General features: G+C 55.5%; 1 long non-coding RNA gene and 3 pseudogenes across 2 annotated transcripts; 2 read left to right on the top strand and 2 right to left on the bottom strand.

The window, feature by feature from the left end:
* Window positions 1-3821: 3821 nt before the first annotated feature.
* Window positions 3822-3940, bottom strand: LOC141568736 (5S ribosomal RNA; annotated as a pseudogene).
* Window positions 3941-7625: 3685 nt separating this feature from the next.
* LOC141568755 (5S ribosomal RNA) lies at window positions 7626-7735 on the top strand (annotated as a pseudogene).
* A 786-nt stretch (window positions 7736-8521) lies between these two features.
* Window positions 8522-12918, bottom strand: LOC141568576 (uncharacterized). 2 transcript variants are annotated; one of them, XR_012491735.1, is made up of 3 exons: window positions 12449-12918; window positions 11271-11378; window positions 8522-9883 (listed from the first exon to the last, which is right to left on the bottom strand). It is a non-coding gene; the product is annotated as an uncharacterized LOC141568576 (long non-coding RNA). The 2 variants fall into 2 exon arrangements; XR_012491736.1 differs by having other exon boundaries at window positions 12734-12918.
* A 453-nt stretch (window positions 12919-13371) lies between these two features.
* On the top strand, window positions 13372-13489 carry LOC141568756 (5S ribosomal RNA; annotated as a pseudogene).
* Window positions 13490-13854: the final 365 nt, after the last annotated feature.

The following is a 13854-nucleotide window of genomic DNA, read 5'->3' as shown; positions in this document are numbered from 1 at the left end:
TCTTGTTTCTTGAGGGCTGTGTTACTATGAATTTCCCGTTTTAGAACTGCTTTCACTGTGTGCCAATAAGGATCATTGTGGTTTCATTTTCATTTGGCTCAAGGTAATTTTTTTTATTCCATCCTGGATCTCATTGTTGACTCATTTACCCTGTTTCCACAAAAATAAAACCTAGCTGGACAATTAGCTCTAATGTGTCTTTTGGAGCAAAAATTAATATAAGACCCAGTCTTATTTTACTATAAGACCAGGAATATAATATAATATAATATAATATAATATAATATAATATAATATAATATAATATAATATAATATAATATATAATACCAGGTGTCATATTAATTTTTGCTCCAAAAGATGCATTAGAGCTCATTTTCCAGCTAGGTCTTATTTTTGGGTAAACAGGGTAGTAGCATGTTACTCAGTTTTCTTCTTATTATTATTTTTAATGGTTTTATTGGGGAATATTGGTGAACAGCATCACGGTCATCAGCTCCAAATTGTTGTTCATCAATCTAGTTGTGGAGGGCTCAGGTCAATGACCCATGCGGGAATCGAACCGGCAACCCTGTTGTTCAGAGCTCACGTTCTAACCATCTGAGCCATCTGGCCACTCCCGGTTTTTTGTTTGTTTGTTTGTTTTTTTGTTTTTGTAATTGATATCTAGTTCCATAACAGAGAAGATGCTTGGTACGATTTCAGTCTTCTTATATTTATTGAGACTTGTTTGATGGCCTAACACGTGATCTATCCCGGGAAATGTTCCATGTGTCCTTGAAAAGAATGCATATTCTTCTGCTTTTGGGTGAAATGCTCTAAAAATATCAACTAAAGACATTTAAGTCTATTGTTTCTTTGTTGATTTTCTGTCCGGATGATCTATTGATGTCAATTGCATATCAAAGTCTCCTACTATTACTGTCAATGTCTCCCTTTATGTCTCAATATTTGCTTTCAATATTTAGTTGCTCCTATGTTGGCTATATAAATGTTTACAAGAGTTTCATCCTCTTGCTGGATTGATCCTTTTATTATTATGACATGTCTTTCTTTGACTTTTGTTATAGTGTTTGTTTTAAAGTCTATTTTGTCGGATAATAGTACTGCTTCTCCAGCCTTTTTTTTTCCATTTCCATTTGCATGAAGTATCTTTTTCCATCCCTTAACTGTCAGTCTCTGTGTGTCTTTCCATCTAGAGTGACTCTCTTGCAGGCAGCATATATAAGGTTCTTGGTTTTTTCTATCCATTCTGCCATGCTGGTTTTTTCTTTTCTTGTTAATACAACTGTCAATAATCTGCTTGATTATGAAATGCTCAGTGAGAGGGAATGGACCCAGGCCCCCTATTTGCATGACAAGGGCACAGGGACCACAGGCCCTCCTGGAACAGGGAGCAGGCCATGACATGGCAGTGGGGTCGCCAAGCCCTTCTGTTGGAAAGAGGGTACACGGGCCCCCCGCCTGCCTGAACACGTCGCAGGAAATCCAAGACCCTCCTAACAGAGGTAGGGGCCCCATGTTTGACGCCCAGCAGGGCCGAGGGACTCCAGCTTCTGCAGGCAAAGGAAAAGGAAATTATGCCTGCCCGCTAAGCGGGGCGACGGAATCCCAGCCTCACCAGACAGAAGGAGAAGACCTGATTTGAATAGCATATTATGGTGCAAAGACCCTCCATTGGAGGGAAGGTAACCAGGATGCCTCCCAGCTTGAGTGGGGCAATGTGACTCCAGCCCTTCCTGGCTGCGTAATGGAAACCTGCTTGAGTGGGGTGAAAGGAACTGAGGCCCTGCTGAGGAAGGGTGGAGACCTACATCCCTCAGACACCCACCGCTAGACCGGAGTGCAAGAAAACCCACCTTTCCTGGTGAAGGAAGGGGACCCATGCATCCAGTGAGCCCAAGTGGGGCACAAGGGACTCCAGGCCCCTCCTGGCAGAAAAAGGTGACTTGGCACTTCCCCTTGCTGCCTGCCTAAGATGGGTGCCAGACTCCTGACCCTGTTCGCAGAGGGAGTGAAACTGAGCCTCCCTGTTTGCTTGAGGAAGGCAACAGGTACCCCAGGTTTTCCTGGCACAGGAAGCAGCCATGCCAGGAGGCTTATGGTACAAAGTGCCTCCTGTTAGAGGGAGGGTATCTAGGCCTTCCGCCTGCCTGTACAGCTCAAAAGGGGCCGAAAACCTACTGGAGGAAGAAGGGGACACCCCGCCTGCCAGACCAAGGAGGGAAACAAGACACCAGGAAGTGTAGGCTGAAAGAGTGGACCTGCCCCCCACCTACAGCAGGAGAGAAAGAAGACAAGAAAGCACCCTTCTGCCCCCAAAGCTGGCAGAAAACATACAACCCTTTTTGGCAAAGGAAAAGACCTCCATTCTGGCCGCCCCACACAGGAGGAGGACTCCAAATATCCAGATACATCAGCTATCCTGACCAACTGAGAAGAGAGACAATGAGAGAAGAACAGAGAGCTAACAAAACAAAGACAGAGACAGACAGTCAGGCAGAGTGACAAAAAACAGAATGGCAGAGGGAAGAACATAGTCAGGGAGACTGAGGAGAGGGAGAGAGAGACTCAAACTGGAACAGGAGGAGAGAGACAGACAGGGACCGACAGACAGAATGAGAGGAGGAGTAAGAGGGAGAAAGATGGAAATACACACGTATATGTACATGTATGTATCTAGACATACAGAGAGACATGGACAGAGACAGAGAAAGAGGGGGCTGGCACGCGGGGAGAGAGCTCCTGAGCGAGAGCCAGAGCCCAACAGGCACGTCACAGAGCCAGAGAGACGCGGGGTGGGGGAGGGGGGGACGCACAGGCGGGCACAGGGACTGGGACAGACGCACTGAGGCTGTTTTGAAGTGGCAGCTTCTCAACCGAAGTGTGGTCGTGCCCGGGGCTGGGATCCGCTAAGGAGGCAGTGCCCGGGCGTTGGCAGTCACCATTGCGTGCCGGGGCAGGCTGCGAGGATCTCTGGAGTGCCTGTGGGCTCCGAGCCCCGCCCAGGGTCCCGCCCGCGGGAGGAGAGTGGCAGCCCCCAGGCACCCTCGCTGTGAGGGTTGTGTGCCTGCGTGCCTGCTCTTCCCCTTGTGGTGGTCTCTCCTGGAGTACGAGGGCGTGCGGTGTGTTGGGGTGTTGCTCCCTCCGTCCGCTGGTTTATCCCAGCTCTTTTTGCGCTGTGTGTTGGGGCCACCGTGGCCGGCGGGAACGGATGGCGCCTGGCTCTTGTGGGGAGGGGGGGCGAGGTGTGTGCCAGCGGAGACCGAGATCTCCAGTGGGGCGGGGCGGGTGGGCGTCCCGTTTGCCCGAGGACACGCCGATCCTGTGTCTCAGGGCCCAGGTGCAGGCAGAGGGATGGTCGTCCCCTGGGCTCGGTCCTGACGTGCCAAGGACCAGGACGTCCTTGGCTGGAGAAAGCCACCCAAGGCTGGTGGAGGCCTGCGCCGGCAAGCAGCCCTGGGTTTGGGTGTAGGGGGCGGCGGCCGCGGGGTGGGGGTCGGTGGCGGAGGCGGTGGCGTTGAGGCCGGAGATGGCTGCGGCGACATCGGCCACAGCGCGGCGAACAGCTGCCGCGGCGCGGGGAATGGCTGTGGGCTGCCGGCCTGCGGGAGGGAAGAGGACTAAGATGAGGATGTGGGGGAGAGCCGGGGCATCCGGGCCTGGCTTGCGGCCTGGGCTGCGAGGTTGTAGGGCCGGGTGGCGACCCGCCGTTGGCCGGGGGGGCCTGCGGTGGGGTGGGCAGCTGCAGAGAGGCAAGGAGCGGAAGGTGTTTGGAGGGAGCCACGCAGGTGCGACCGCTCAAAAGGAATGGTGGGCAAAAGCCTACAGCACCCAGTATTCCCAGGCGGTCTCCCATCCAAGTACTAACCAGGCCAGACCCTGCTTAGCTTCCGAGATCAGACGAGGTCGGGTGCGTTTAGGGTGGTATGGCGGGAGATGCTGTGACTTGACTCCTGGCGCCCCAAGAGGCTGCCCCGCGCCTGCCTCATGAGCGCACGCCATGCTGCTGTGCCACTCGGGTGGCGAGCATCTCCCCGCTGGCCGGCTCCGTCAGCTCCAGCGCAGCCTGCCTGCTCCCCGCCTCCTCCGGACGCCGCTGGCGTGGGCGGCGGGCTACTCCTGGCCCGCAGCAAGGACCCTTTGCGCCACTCATATCTCCACGGGCCTCTGTCACTTCCCTGGCGGTGACAGAATTCTGGGCGCTCTGGCATTCTGGGACTCCTAAGGCCCCGAACGGCTTACACCCCGCCACCCTACCCCCCCACCCCGCTCATCCCTACCCCCGCAGACCCACCTGGCTGCTCTGCGGTCCCCTGCTCATGGCAACCGAGGGGGCTCGCGGGGTCCTCTCAGTTTCCTCCGGCCCTAGGCATGCCCAGCCCTGGCCCTCGCTCTGGCCGGCACCACCGACTGGCCCAAAGCCACGGGGAGCCACCCGTGCCACCAGGGAGCAGCGGCTCCAGTCTGCCATCACCCTTCCTTACACAGCCTTCTGTTTGGCCCTCGCCCCTCGTCAGCGACCAGTGTCCCACCCGATCTCCAGTCCCTTCACTGGCTACATGTCACCTCTCCTGACCCAGGGAGGTGAGAGAGAGGATGAGAAAAGGCCAGAGACCGAGCAATAGAGAGGCGGAGAGAGACAGACGGGGACTGTGGGGACAGAGTCCCAGAGAGCAGTTTCCAGGCTCTGGGCCTCACGTGGAGGGGTGCTGGAACAGCCAGACTTCCTGGGCTCAGCCAGGGTTTCTCAGGGCAACACCCGTCCCTTCTGGACCCAGCCAGACTGTAGTCACACAACAGCCTAGCCAACTGTCCCCCGATGTCTTTCCTTAAGGAAAGAAGAGTCTGTAAGACTGTGCCTTTCTGGGTGTTTATTCCATCCTTATGTTTACACCTTATGTCTCTCTGTCTAGTCCCCAAAAGATGGCTTGCAGCCAAAGATGGGTAAGATATCTCACGGGAGATACAACCTAAGCCAGGCGGAACCGAGTGGGGACCCCCAATGAGCTGCCTTAGGAAAATATGGGAAGGGGCCTTGCCTCCCCTTCCCCCTGCCTGGGAAAAGCTGTTGCCGGCTCCGCCTTTTCCCTGGCACCTGTTTGTGAGAGAAGTTACAAAACCAATAAAGACCAGTTCTCTCCACTTAGCTCAACGGAACTGTTACAAAATAAGAGACTTGACCCTGAGAAGGTACATACCTTAATTAGGACATTGTGGGACCTTGTGCTTCAGCAGTTGACTGACAAAGGGTGACTGAGATAAATATTTTTCTGTTATGATGTGCCAGTTTCAGAGACCGTGTATGAAACAATGTTGCTTTCTCTTGTTTTTGCATACCTATTCAATAAATAGGTATGGGCTCCAGTCCTCTGAGCCCATATTCTGGGCTCCAGTCCTCTGAGACTGAGATACCCCTGGCCTTCGGAGAGATTTAACTGCATTAAGTCTCTGTTTGTTTCTTTCTAAAAAACTTAACCCAAACCGCCCCTTCTCGCACCCTCACTGCCCGTGTTGTGCTGGACGCGACACCAGACTTGCTTGGCTTCTCTGGGTACCACCACTCTCCCCCGGAAACAGCCAGGGGTCTCAGGGCACAGCCTCCCCAGCTACTGCAATTCAGTGGGAGTGTAAGGGGTGTAGGTTGTGAATTCAGTCACAGGTGGGTTCCCAGGAGCAACGCCCTGGGGGCCCAAAGGTTGCTCATGCTTTACCTTCTGCTTCAAGATGGGCCGGGCGGGGCAGTGAGGGGGCTAGCGAGTTACATTGTCTCCACTCTCATCGTCTGCCTCTGCCTCAGCGTCTCCGCTGTGGGGCTCATCCTCTAACAGGCATACATGAGCTTCCAACACCTCACCTTCCCCCCCACCCCCCCACCCACCGGCGCTGCCAGTCCTGCCCATGAGCTATTTCATTAAGCCCGTCCACCATGTTACGATGCAAAGCAGTGAGGAACATCCAGCCCACACGGCCGGCTGTCCCCTTCGCCTCATCCGGCAACCCTCAGCTAGAACATGAAGGGCGCTCTCCACGCTGGCCGGAGAGCGGTCCATGTGCTCCCACCCCTCCTAGGGGGCCCAAATTCTGAGAACAGTGGCTTTGGGCTAACACACACTGAGGCTGCCACATGTCGTCCTGCCCACAGTCAGAAACCATTCCTGCCCGGTGGAATCCTGCTCGCCATGCCAGACATCCGATTGGGTGGAGTCCACGGTGTAAGATGTCTGCAACCCTCGCATCAAACTACCCAGCAGCAGACTACCGAAAACCAGGCGACGCCCGTCATGGCCAAGAGGGTGGCGGGCCATCTAGCACCTTGAGAGGACCACGAAATAAACGAGGTCACCCAAAACAGATCCCTCATTGGTATAAATTGCTCCATTACCTTCCGGAGACTATCGGCCAACACACTAACCTGATCGATGCGCCATGTGTCATGTGGGGACTCATGTATCATGTTAGTCCCTCTGCGCGCACAAGAACACAGGATATGGTGAGGCCAAGAAGGAACACCAATGGAGCCATGGATAGGGGGCTCATAGCACCATTTCTAACGGGCGGCTGGCTCCGAGACACAGCAAGCCGGAGCCGCACGATCCGCAAACTGCCAGCCGCTTTTCTGCCAACCAACCGACCCACCAATCGACCAACCCAGCAAGCCGGCCAACTGCAATCCGGGCCCCTCTGCAATTTGCAATCCACCTTCCGCGCTTCCTAGCTTGGCCACAGCAGCTGTACCGGTGGCCCATGGCCAACTGGCAACAGCTGACGGCCAAGCGGTCACAGCTGATGACCGTGCATCACGCGAGGCAGCACCCCTCCACGCGAGGCCCAGAGCCTGGAAACGGCTCTCTGGGACTCTGTCCCCACAGTCCCCGTCTGTCTCTCTCCGCCTCTCTATTGCTCGGTCTCTGGCCTTCTCTCATTCTCTCTCACCTCCCTGGGTCAGGAGAGGTGACATGTAGCCAGTGAAGGGACCAGAGATCGGGAGGGACGCTGGTCGCTGAGGAGGGGCGAGGGCCCAGACGGAAGGCTGTGTGACGAAGGGTGACGGCAGACTGGAGCCGCTGCACCCTGGTGGCACGGGTGGCTCCCCATGGCTTTGGGCCAGTCGATGGTGCCGGCCAGTGCCAGGGCCAGGGCCACGCATGCCTAGCGCCGGAGGGGCCTGAGAGGACCCTGCGACCCCCTCGCTTGCCATGAGCGGGGGACCGCATGCAGAGCAGCCAGGCGGGTCTGGGGTGGTGGGGCTGGGGGTGGGGGTGAGCGGGGTTCGGGGGGTGGGGGGGGTGGGGCGGGTGTGCCGTCTGGTGGGGGGCGGGTGTATGCCGGTCGGGGCCTGGGGAGTCTGAGGATGCCAGAGTTCCATGACTTCTGTCACCATCAGGGAAGTGGCAGAGTCCCGTGGAGCCACAGATGGCGTGAAGGGGCCTCGTTGTGGGCCAGGAGTAGCACCCCGCCCATGCCAGAGGTGTCCGGAGGAGGCGGGGAGCAGGCAGGAGGCGCGGCGCTCGCAAAGCCGGCCAGCAGGGAGATGCTCGCCACCCGGGCGGCCCAGCTGCATGGCGCGCGCTCAAGGGGCAGGCCGGGTGCAGGCTCTTGGGGCGCCGGGAGCCGGATCCCAGCGTCTACGGCCATACCACCCTGAATGCGCCTGATCTCGGAAGCTAAGCAGGGTCGGGCCTGGTTAGTACTTGGATGGGAGACCGCCTGGGAACACCTGGAGGCTTTTGCTCGCCTCTCCTTTTGTGCCACCGCCGCCCCGGCGTGGCTCCCTCTGAACCCCTGCCGCCCCTTGCCCCTCTGCAGCCGCCCAGCCAGCCGAAGGTCCCCCTGGCCGGCGGCGGGACGTGCAGGTCCTTTGCACCTCGACCCGAGCCCAGGGGACGACCATCCCTGTGCCTGCCCCTGGACCCCGAGACACAGGATCTGCGTGTCCTTGGGCAAACGGGACGCCCACCCGCCCCGCCCCACCGGAGGCCTCTGTCTCCGCTGGCAGGCACCTCGCCCCACACCCCCGCGTGCCCCTCCCGTATCCCACAAGAGCCAGTAGCCCCTCCGTTCCTGCCGGCCGCGGTGGCCCCTACACACAGGGGAAAAAGAGCCGGGACAAACAAGGGGACGGAGGGAAGAGCACCCCAATGCACTGCGTGCCCTCGGACTCCAGGAGAGACCACCACATCGGAGCCTGCCGACGAGACGAACGGTTCCTGAAGTGGGGAGTGAGGATTGAGAAAAAATTGGACAAGAGACAAAGATGGGATCGGGAGGGCGAGCGGTTCTGACTAGACTGCTGCGCCTGCTTGATTTTTCAGCATGCTTTTATACAGACAGAAACAAGAAGGTTACATAAAGCGGCTGAGGCAGCAAGGACAGATTAGTTACGTTTTTCCAAAGTTTGGCCCTGACTGTCTTTAGACCTTTTGATATTGTCCCATTCCCAGAACAGCAGGTGTCTGTTTGTTCTTTATGCTTAGCGGAGTTCCCCTCAGCCATCCTCCCAACCTCTGCTTGTAGTTACATTTTCTTAACGCTTGATGCTCCAGCTCCCCACAATTCCCCCTTTTTTAGTTTTTGAGATCGTGCGTGGCTTAGGTGGTCAGTACAGACCTTCTCACTTACCCGTCATTGGATATCCTTCAGCAAAGCGATCGACTCCTGTCTTAGGTCGTAAGACATCCACTGATCATTACCCGTCATTGGCTACCGATCTCCTTTGGGGTTAGACAGGGGCAGTGGCTTTTGGTCTATCAGCCATGTGGAGCCTTATTTTGTGAATTTCTCCATAAATATCTGTGACTATCCCCATCACAGCTTTTGTGATGCAGGGGAGGAAACATAGTATCAGGAGGATCACAACAAGCGGAATTACAAGGGGGGCCATAGTTCGAAGCATTGAAGAGTATGATGGAAATACATTGTGAAAACTAGAGACAAGTTTGTTGAGAGTATCAGCTATATCGGTGTTTAAAGGAGAGGTCTCTCGCAGTGTCAAGACCTCTTTATGAAACTGGATAAGATCAAGAGTAACATTTTTTTCTTACACGGTCTGTGAGACTCATACCTCATAGCAGAAAAAATGTTTATTCCAATCACCCTTTGTCTGTTAACAGCCGAAGCATAAAGTCCCATGATGTCTTACCTTCTCAGGGTCAAGTCACTCATATTGTAACAGCTCTGTTGAGATAAGTGGAGAGAACTGATCTTCATTGCCCTCATGACTTCTCTCACAATCAGGTGAGAGAGGAAAGCCAGAGACAGCAGTGGCTTTTGCCAGGCAGGGGGAAGGGGAGGAAAGGCTCCTTTTTGGGTCTTCTAAGGCAGCTCATTGGGGGTCCCCACTCGGTTCCGCCTGGCTTAGGTTGTATCTCCCGTGAGATATCTTACCCGTCTTTGGCTGCAAACCATCTTCTGGGGACCAGACAGAGAGACATAAGGTGTAAACACAAGAATGGAACAGAGTCCCAGAAAGGCACAGTCTTACAGACTCTTCTTTCCTTAAGGAAAGACATGGGGGGACAGTCGGCTAGGCTGTTGTGTGACTACATCTCCCCCTTTCTTGTTTTTGAAGCATGAAAAACACAGAACGTGTCATTGTTTCATTTACAGCCCGTCGGAGGGCTATTTGTCCACATCTGAGGACTATGTAAAATAAACAGAACAATAAACAGAATAGCAATATCCCCAGCAAACCCTCTACCCAAAGTCTTTATCCATTTAACAGGGTCTAAAGTGGAAAGTCCTTCTGCAGCTGCGGAAAGTGAGAGCTTTTCCACACCCTAGGGGCGTGGATGGGTATCTCTAGATGTCTTCTCTTCTGTGGGCTGTCGTTCATGGTATGGTTTAACACCGACCAGGAATTCACAAAGGTTTTTCTTCCGGACCTGGAGAAATACAAGCAAAGCCTCTTCCCCGTGTTATCTCGCGGGGAGAAGTAGGATCAGCTTCCCCACGTAACATTTTAAACAAAGGTTGTAATTCACCGGTTGTCAACCGCAACTGAGGTCTAATCCAGTTAATGTCTCCCAGTAGCCTTTGGAAATCATTTGATGTTTTTAAACAATCTCGCCGGATTTGTATTTCTTGAGGCACAACGGCCTGAGGCATTAAGCAATATCCCAGATAAGAGTAAGGAGGCACTTGCTGAATTTTTTCTGGGGCTATAACTAGCCCATAATCGTGGAGCTTTTTTTGTAAATGAGCAAAAGCAGCAAGCAACTTTGGTTCACAAGAGTGGGCAAGAAGTATGTCATCCATGTAGTGGATGATGTAAATATCTGGAAATGTCCTTCGGGTAGGTTTTATTGCAGCTGATACAAATTTTTGACATAGTGTAGGGCTACTAGCCATTCCCTGAGGTAGCACTAGCCAATGATATCTCTTAAAAGGTTCTTGTAAATTAACGGAAGGAACACTGAAAGCAAATCTGGGGCAGTCATCAGGATTTAAAGGTATAGTATAAAAACAATCTTTTAAGTCCGAAACAATTTTATATGTGTTTATTGGTAGGGCTGCAGGACAGGGCAAGCCTGTCTGTAAGGCTCCCATTAATTTCATGGTTTTATTAACTTTTTGTAAATCTTGTAATAATCTCTATCTACCAGATTTTTTTTTTAATAACAAAAATGGGAGAATTCCCAGGAGAATTGGAGGGGGCAATGTGTCCCTTTTTAAGTTGCTCCTGTACTAGCAGCTTGGCGGCTTGAATCTTTTTCTGTTGATAGGGGCCTCGGGCAGCGGATCTAGCCCTGCAACTACACTTGGAGGAGAGCTTAATTGTAACCTAGGCTTCCATTCGGATTGAGACTCTAATAAAGGCCCAGTCTGTTGAGCCTGGACTAATTGCATTTGAACAGAGAGGGAAGTGAGTGCAGCTTGTAATCTTTGCACCTCTGCTTCCAAGGGGGATCCAGTTTGGGTTGATCATTTTCAGAGTATCTGATTCCCTCGTGTCTAGGATCGATCACATCCCTAACCAAATTCCATAAGGAAAAAGTATCTACTGGTACTTCAGAGGGTCCATGAGCATCATAATATCCCTGTAAATGCTCTCTCACCTTTTCCCAAGTTTCTAAGTTTAAAGTCCCTTCTTCGGGGAACCAGGGACATATTTGTACTACAAATTCTAAATATCGAAGCAACTGTGCTTCACTGGTTTTAACTCCTCTAGCTTTTCGCATGCTCCTTAACATGTGAGTAAACAGCCTTTTACTGTTACCCTGTCCCATTTTATTTTACTCCCGACTGTGGTATCTCACTGCTTTCACTAACCTTATTCGACGCGTCTCATTTGCAAGCGGTGTCCTTCACTGATTCCCCAGTATTCAGGTCCCTGTTTGGGCGCCACTTGTCGGAGCCTGCCGACGAGATAAACGGTTCCTGAAGTGGGGAGTGAGGGTTGAGAAAAAAATTGTACAAGAGACAAAGATGGGATCCGGAGGGCGAGCAGTTCTGACTAGACTGCTGCGCCTGCTTGATTTTTCAGCATTCTTTTATACAGACAGAAACAAGAAGGTTACATAAAGCGGCTGAGGCACCAAGTACAGATTAGTTATGTTTTTCCAAAGTTTGGCCCTGACTGTCTTTAGACCTTTTGATATTGTCCCATTCCCAGAACAGCAGGTGTCTGTTTGTTCTTTATGCTTATCGGAGTTCCCCTCAGCCATCCTCCCAACCTCTGCTTGTAGTTACATTTTCTTAACCTTTGATGCTCCAGCTCCCCACACCACCACAAGGGGAAGAGCAGGCATGCAGGCACACACCCCTCACAACCAGGGTGCCTGGGGCTGCCAATCTCCTCCCGCGGGCGGGAACCTGGGCTGGGCTCGGAGCCCACTGGCACTCCGGAGAACCTGGCGGCCCGCCCCGGGGGCTTCTAGGGTGACTGCCAAAGTCGGGCACTGCCTCCTTAGCGGAGCCCAGCCCCGGGCACAACCACACACCGGTGGAGAAGCTGCCACCATAACACAGCCTCAGTACATCCGTCCCAGTCCATGTCCCAGCCTGTGCGTCCCTCACCCCTCCCCTCAAACTCCACCCCCTGTCCCCTGTCCCTCTGGCTCTGTGACATGCCTGTTGGGCTGTGTCTCTCGCTCAGGAGCTCTCTCCCCGCGTGCCAGCCCCTCTTTCTCTGTCTCTGTCCATGTCTCCCTGTCTGTACAGATACGTACCTGTACATATACCTGTATATTTCCATCTCGCTCCCTCCTACTCCTCCTCCCGTTCAGTCTGTGGGTCCCTGTCCTGTGGGGACCCTAGTCCCTCTGCCCGCAAATGACGCAGGATATGGCGAGGCCAAGAAGGAACACCCACAGAGCCACGGATGGGGGGCTCATAGCACCATGTCTCACGGGAGGCTGGGTCGGAGACACGGCAAGCCGGAGCCGCCCGATCCCCGACCTGCCGGCCGCTTCTCTGCCAACCCCCCGACACAACGCCCGTCGACCCACCAAGCCGGCCAACTGCAATCCGCGCCCCTCTGCAATTTGCAGTCCACCATTTGCGCTCCCTAGCTTGGCCCCCGCAGCTCCTGCGGTGGACAGTGGCCAACTGGCGACAGCTGATGGCCAAGCGGTCCCAGCGGCTGACCATGCAGCCCCCAGGCAGCACCCCTCCACGCGGCGAGGCCCAGAGCCTGGAAACTGCTCTCTGGGATTCTGTCCCCACAGTCCCTGTCTGTCTCTCTCCTCCTCCCTCTTGCTCCGTCTCTGGCCTTCTCTCATCCTCTCTCTCACCTCCCTGGGTCAGGAGAGGTGACGTGTAGCCAGTGAAGGGACCGGAGATCGGGCGGGACTCCGGTCGCTGACGAGGGGCCAGGGCCAAGACTGAAGGCTTGTGACGAAGGGTGGCTGCAGACTGGAGCTGCTGCTCCCTGGTGGCTCGGGTGGCTCTCCCTGGCTTTTGGTCAGTGGGTGGGGCCAGCAAGGACCAAGGCAAGGGTCGTGCCAGCCTAGGACGGGAGGGGCGGAGAGGACCCTGCCACCCCCTCCGTGGCCCTGAGAGGGGGGGACAGCACAGCAGCCAGCGGGGGTGTGCGGTTGCGGTGCTGCGGGTGGGGATGAGAGGAGTTGGGGTAGGGGGGAGGGCTGAAATCCATTCGGGGCCGGGGGAGTCCCGGGACGCCAGGGCGCCCAAGCATCTGTCCCAGTCAGGGAAGTGACTGAGGACCCTGGAGCCACGGGGGGCGCCAAGGGGCCTCGCTGCGGGCCAGGAGTAGCCCTTCGCCCTCCCCAGCGGCGTCCGGAGGAGGCGGGGAGCGGGCAGCAGGCGCGCAGGGAGACATGCTCGCCAGCCCAGCGGCCCAGCAGCTGCGCGCGCGCTCAGGAGGCAGGCCGGGAGCAGGCCCTTGGAGGGCCCGGAGCCGGGTCCCAGCGCGTGAGGCCAGACCACCCTGAACGCGCCAGACCCGTCTGATCTCCGAAGCTAAGCAGGGTCGGGCCTGGTTAGCACTTGGATGGGAGACCGCCTGGGAACACCTGGAGGCTTCTGCTCGCCTCTCCTTTGGCATCGCCGCCCCGGCGGCGGCGTGGCTCCCTCCGACCCCCTGCCGCCCCTCGCCCCTCTGCAGCCGCCCAGCCAGCCGAAGGTCCCCCAGGCCAGCGGCCGGTCAGCCGCCCGGCACTGCAAGCAAGCTCGCAGCCCCGGCCGCAGCACACCAGGCCCGGCGGCCAGGGCTCCCCCGCCCCCCCCCCCCACACACACACCCTCTTCTCAGTCCGGTTCGCTGAGGCAGGCCGTCAGCCTGCAGCAGTGAGCCGAGCCTGTGTCTCCGCCGGCAGGCACCTCTCCCCACACCCCCTGCGCGCCCCTCCTGTCTCCCACCAGAGCCAGGAGCCCACCCTTCCCGCCGTTCCTG

Source organism: Rhinolophus sinicus, linkage group LG14 (genome assembly GCF_036562045.2).
Source record: "Rhinolophus sinicus isolate RSC01 linkage group LG14, ASM3656204v1, whole genome shotgun sequence".
In the NCBI taxonomy this organism is placed as follows: domain Eukaryota; kingdom Metazoa; phylum Chordata; class Mammalia; order Chiroptera; family Rhinolophidae; genus Rhinolophus; species Rhinolophus sinicus.
This window is presented reverse-complemented; position numbering and strand designations above follow the sequence as displayed.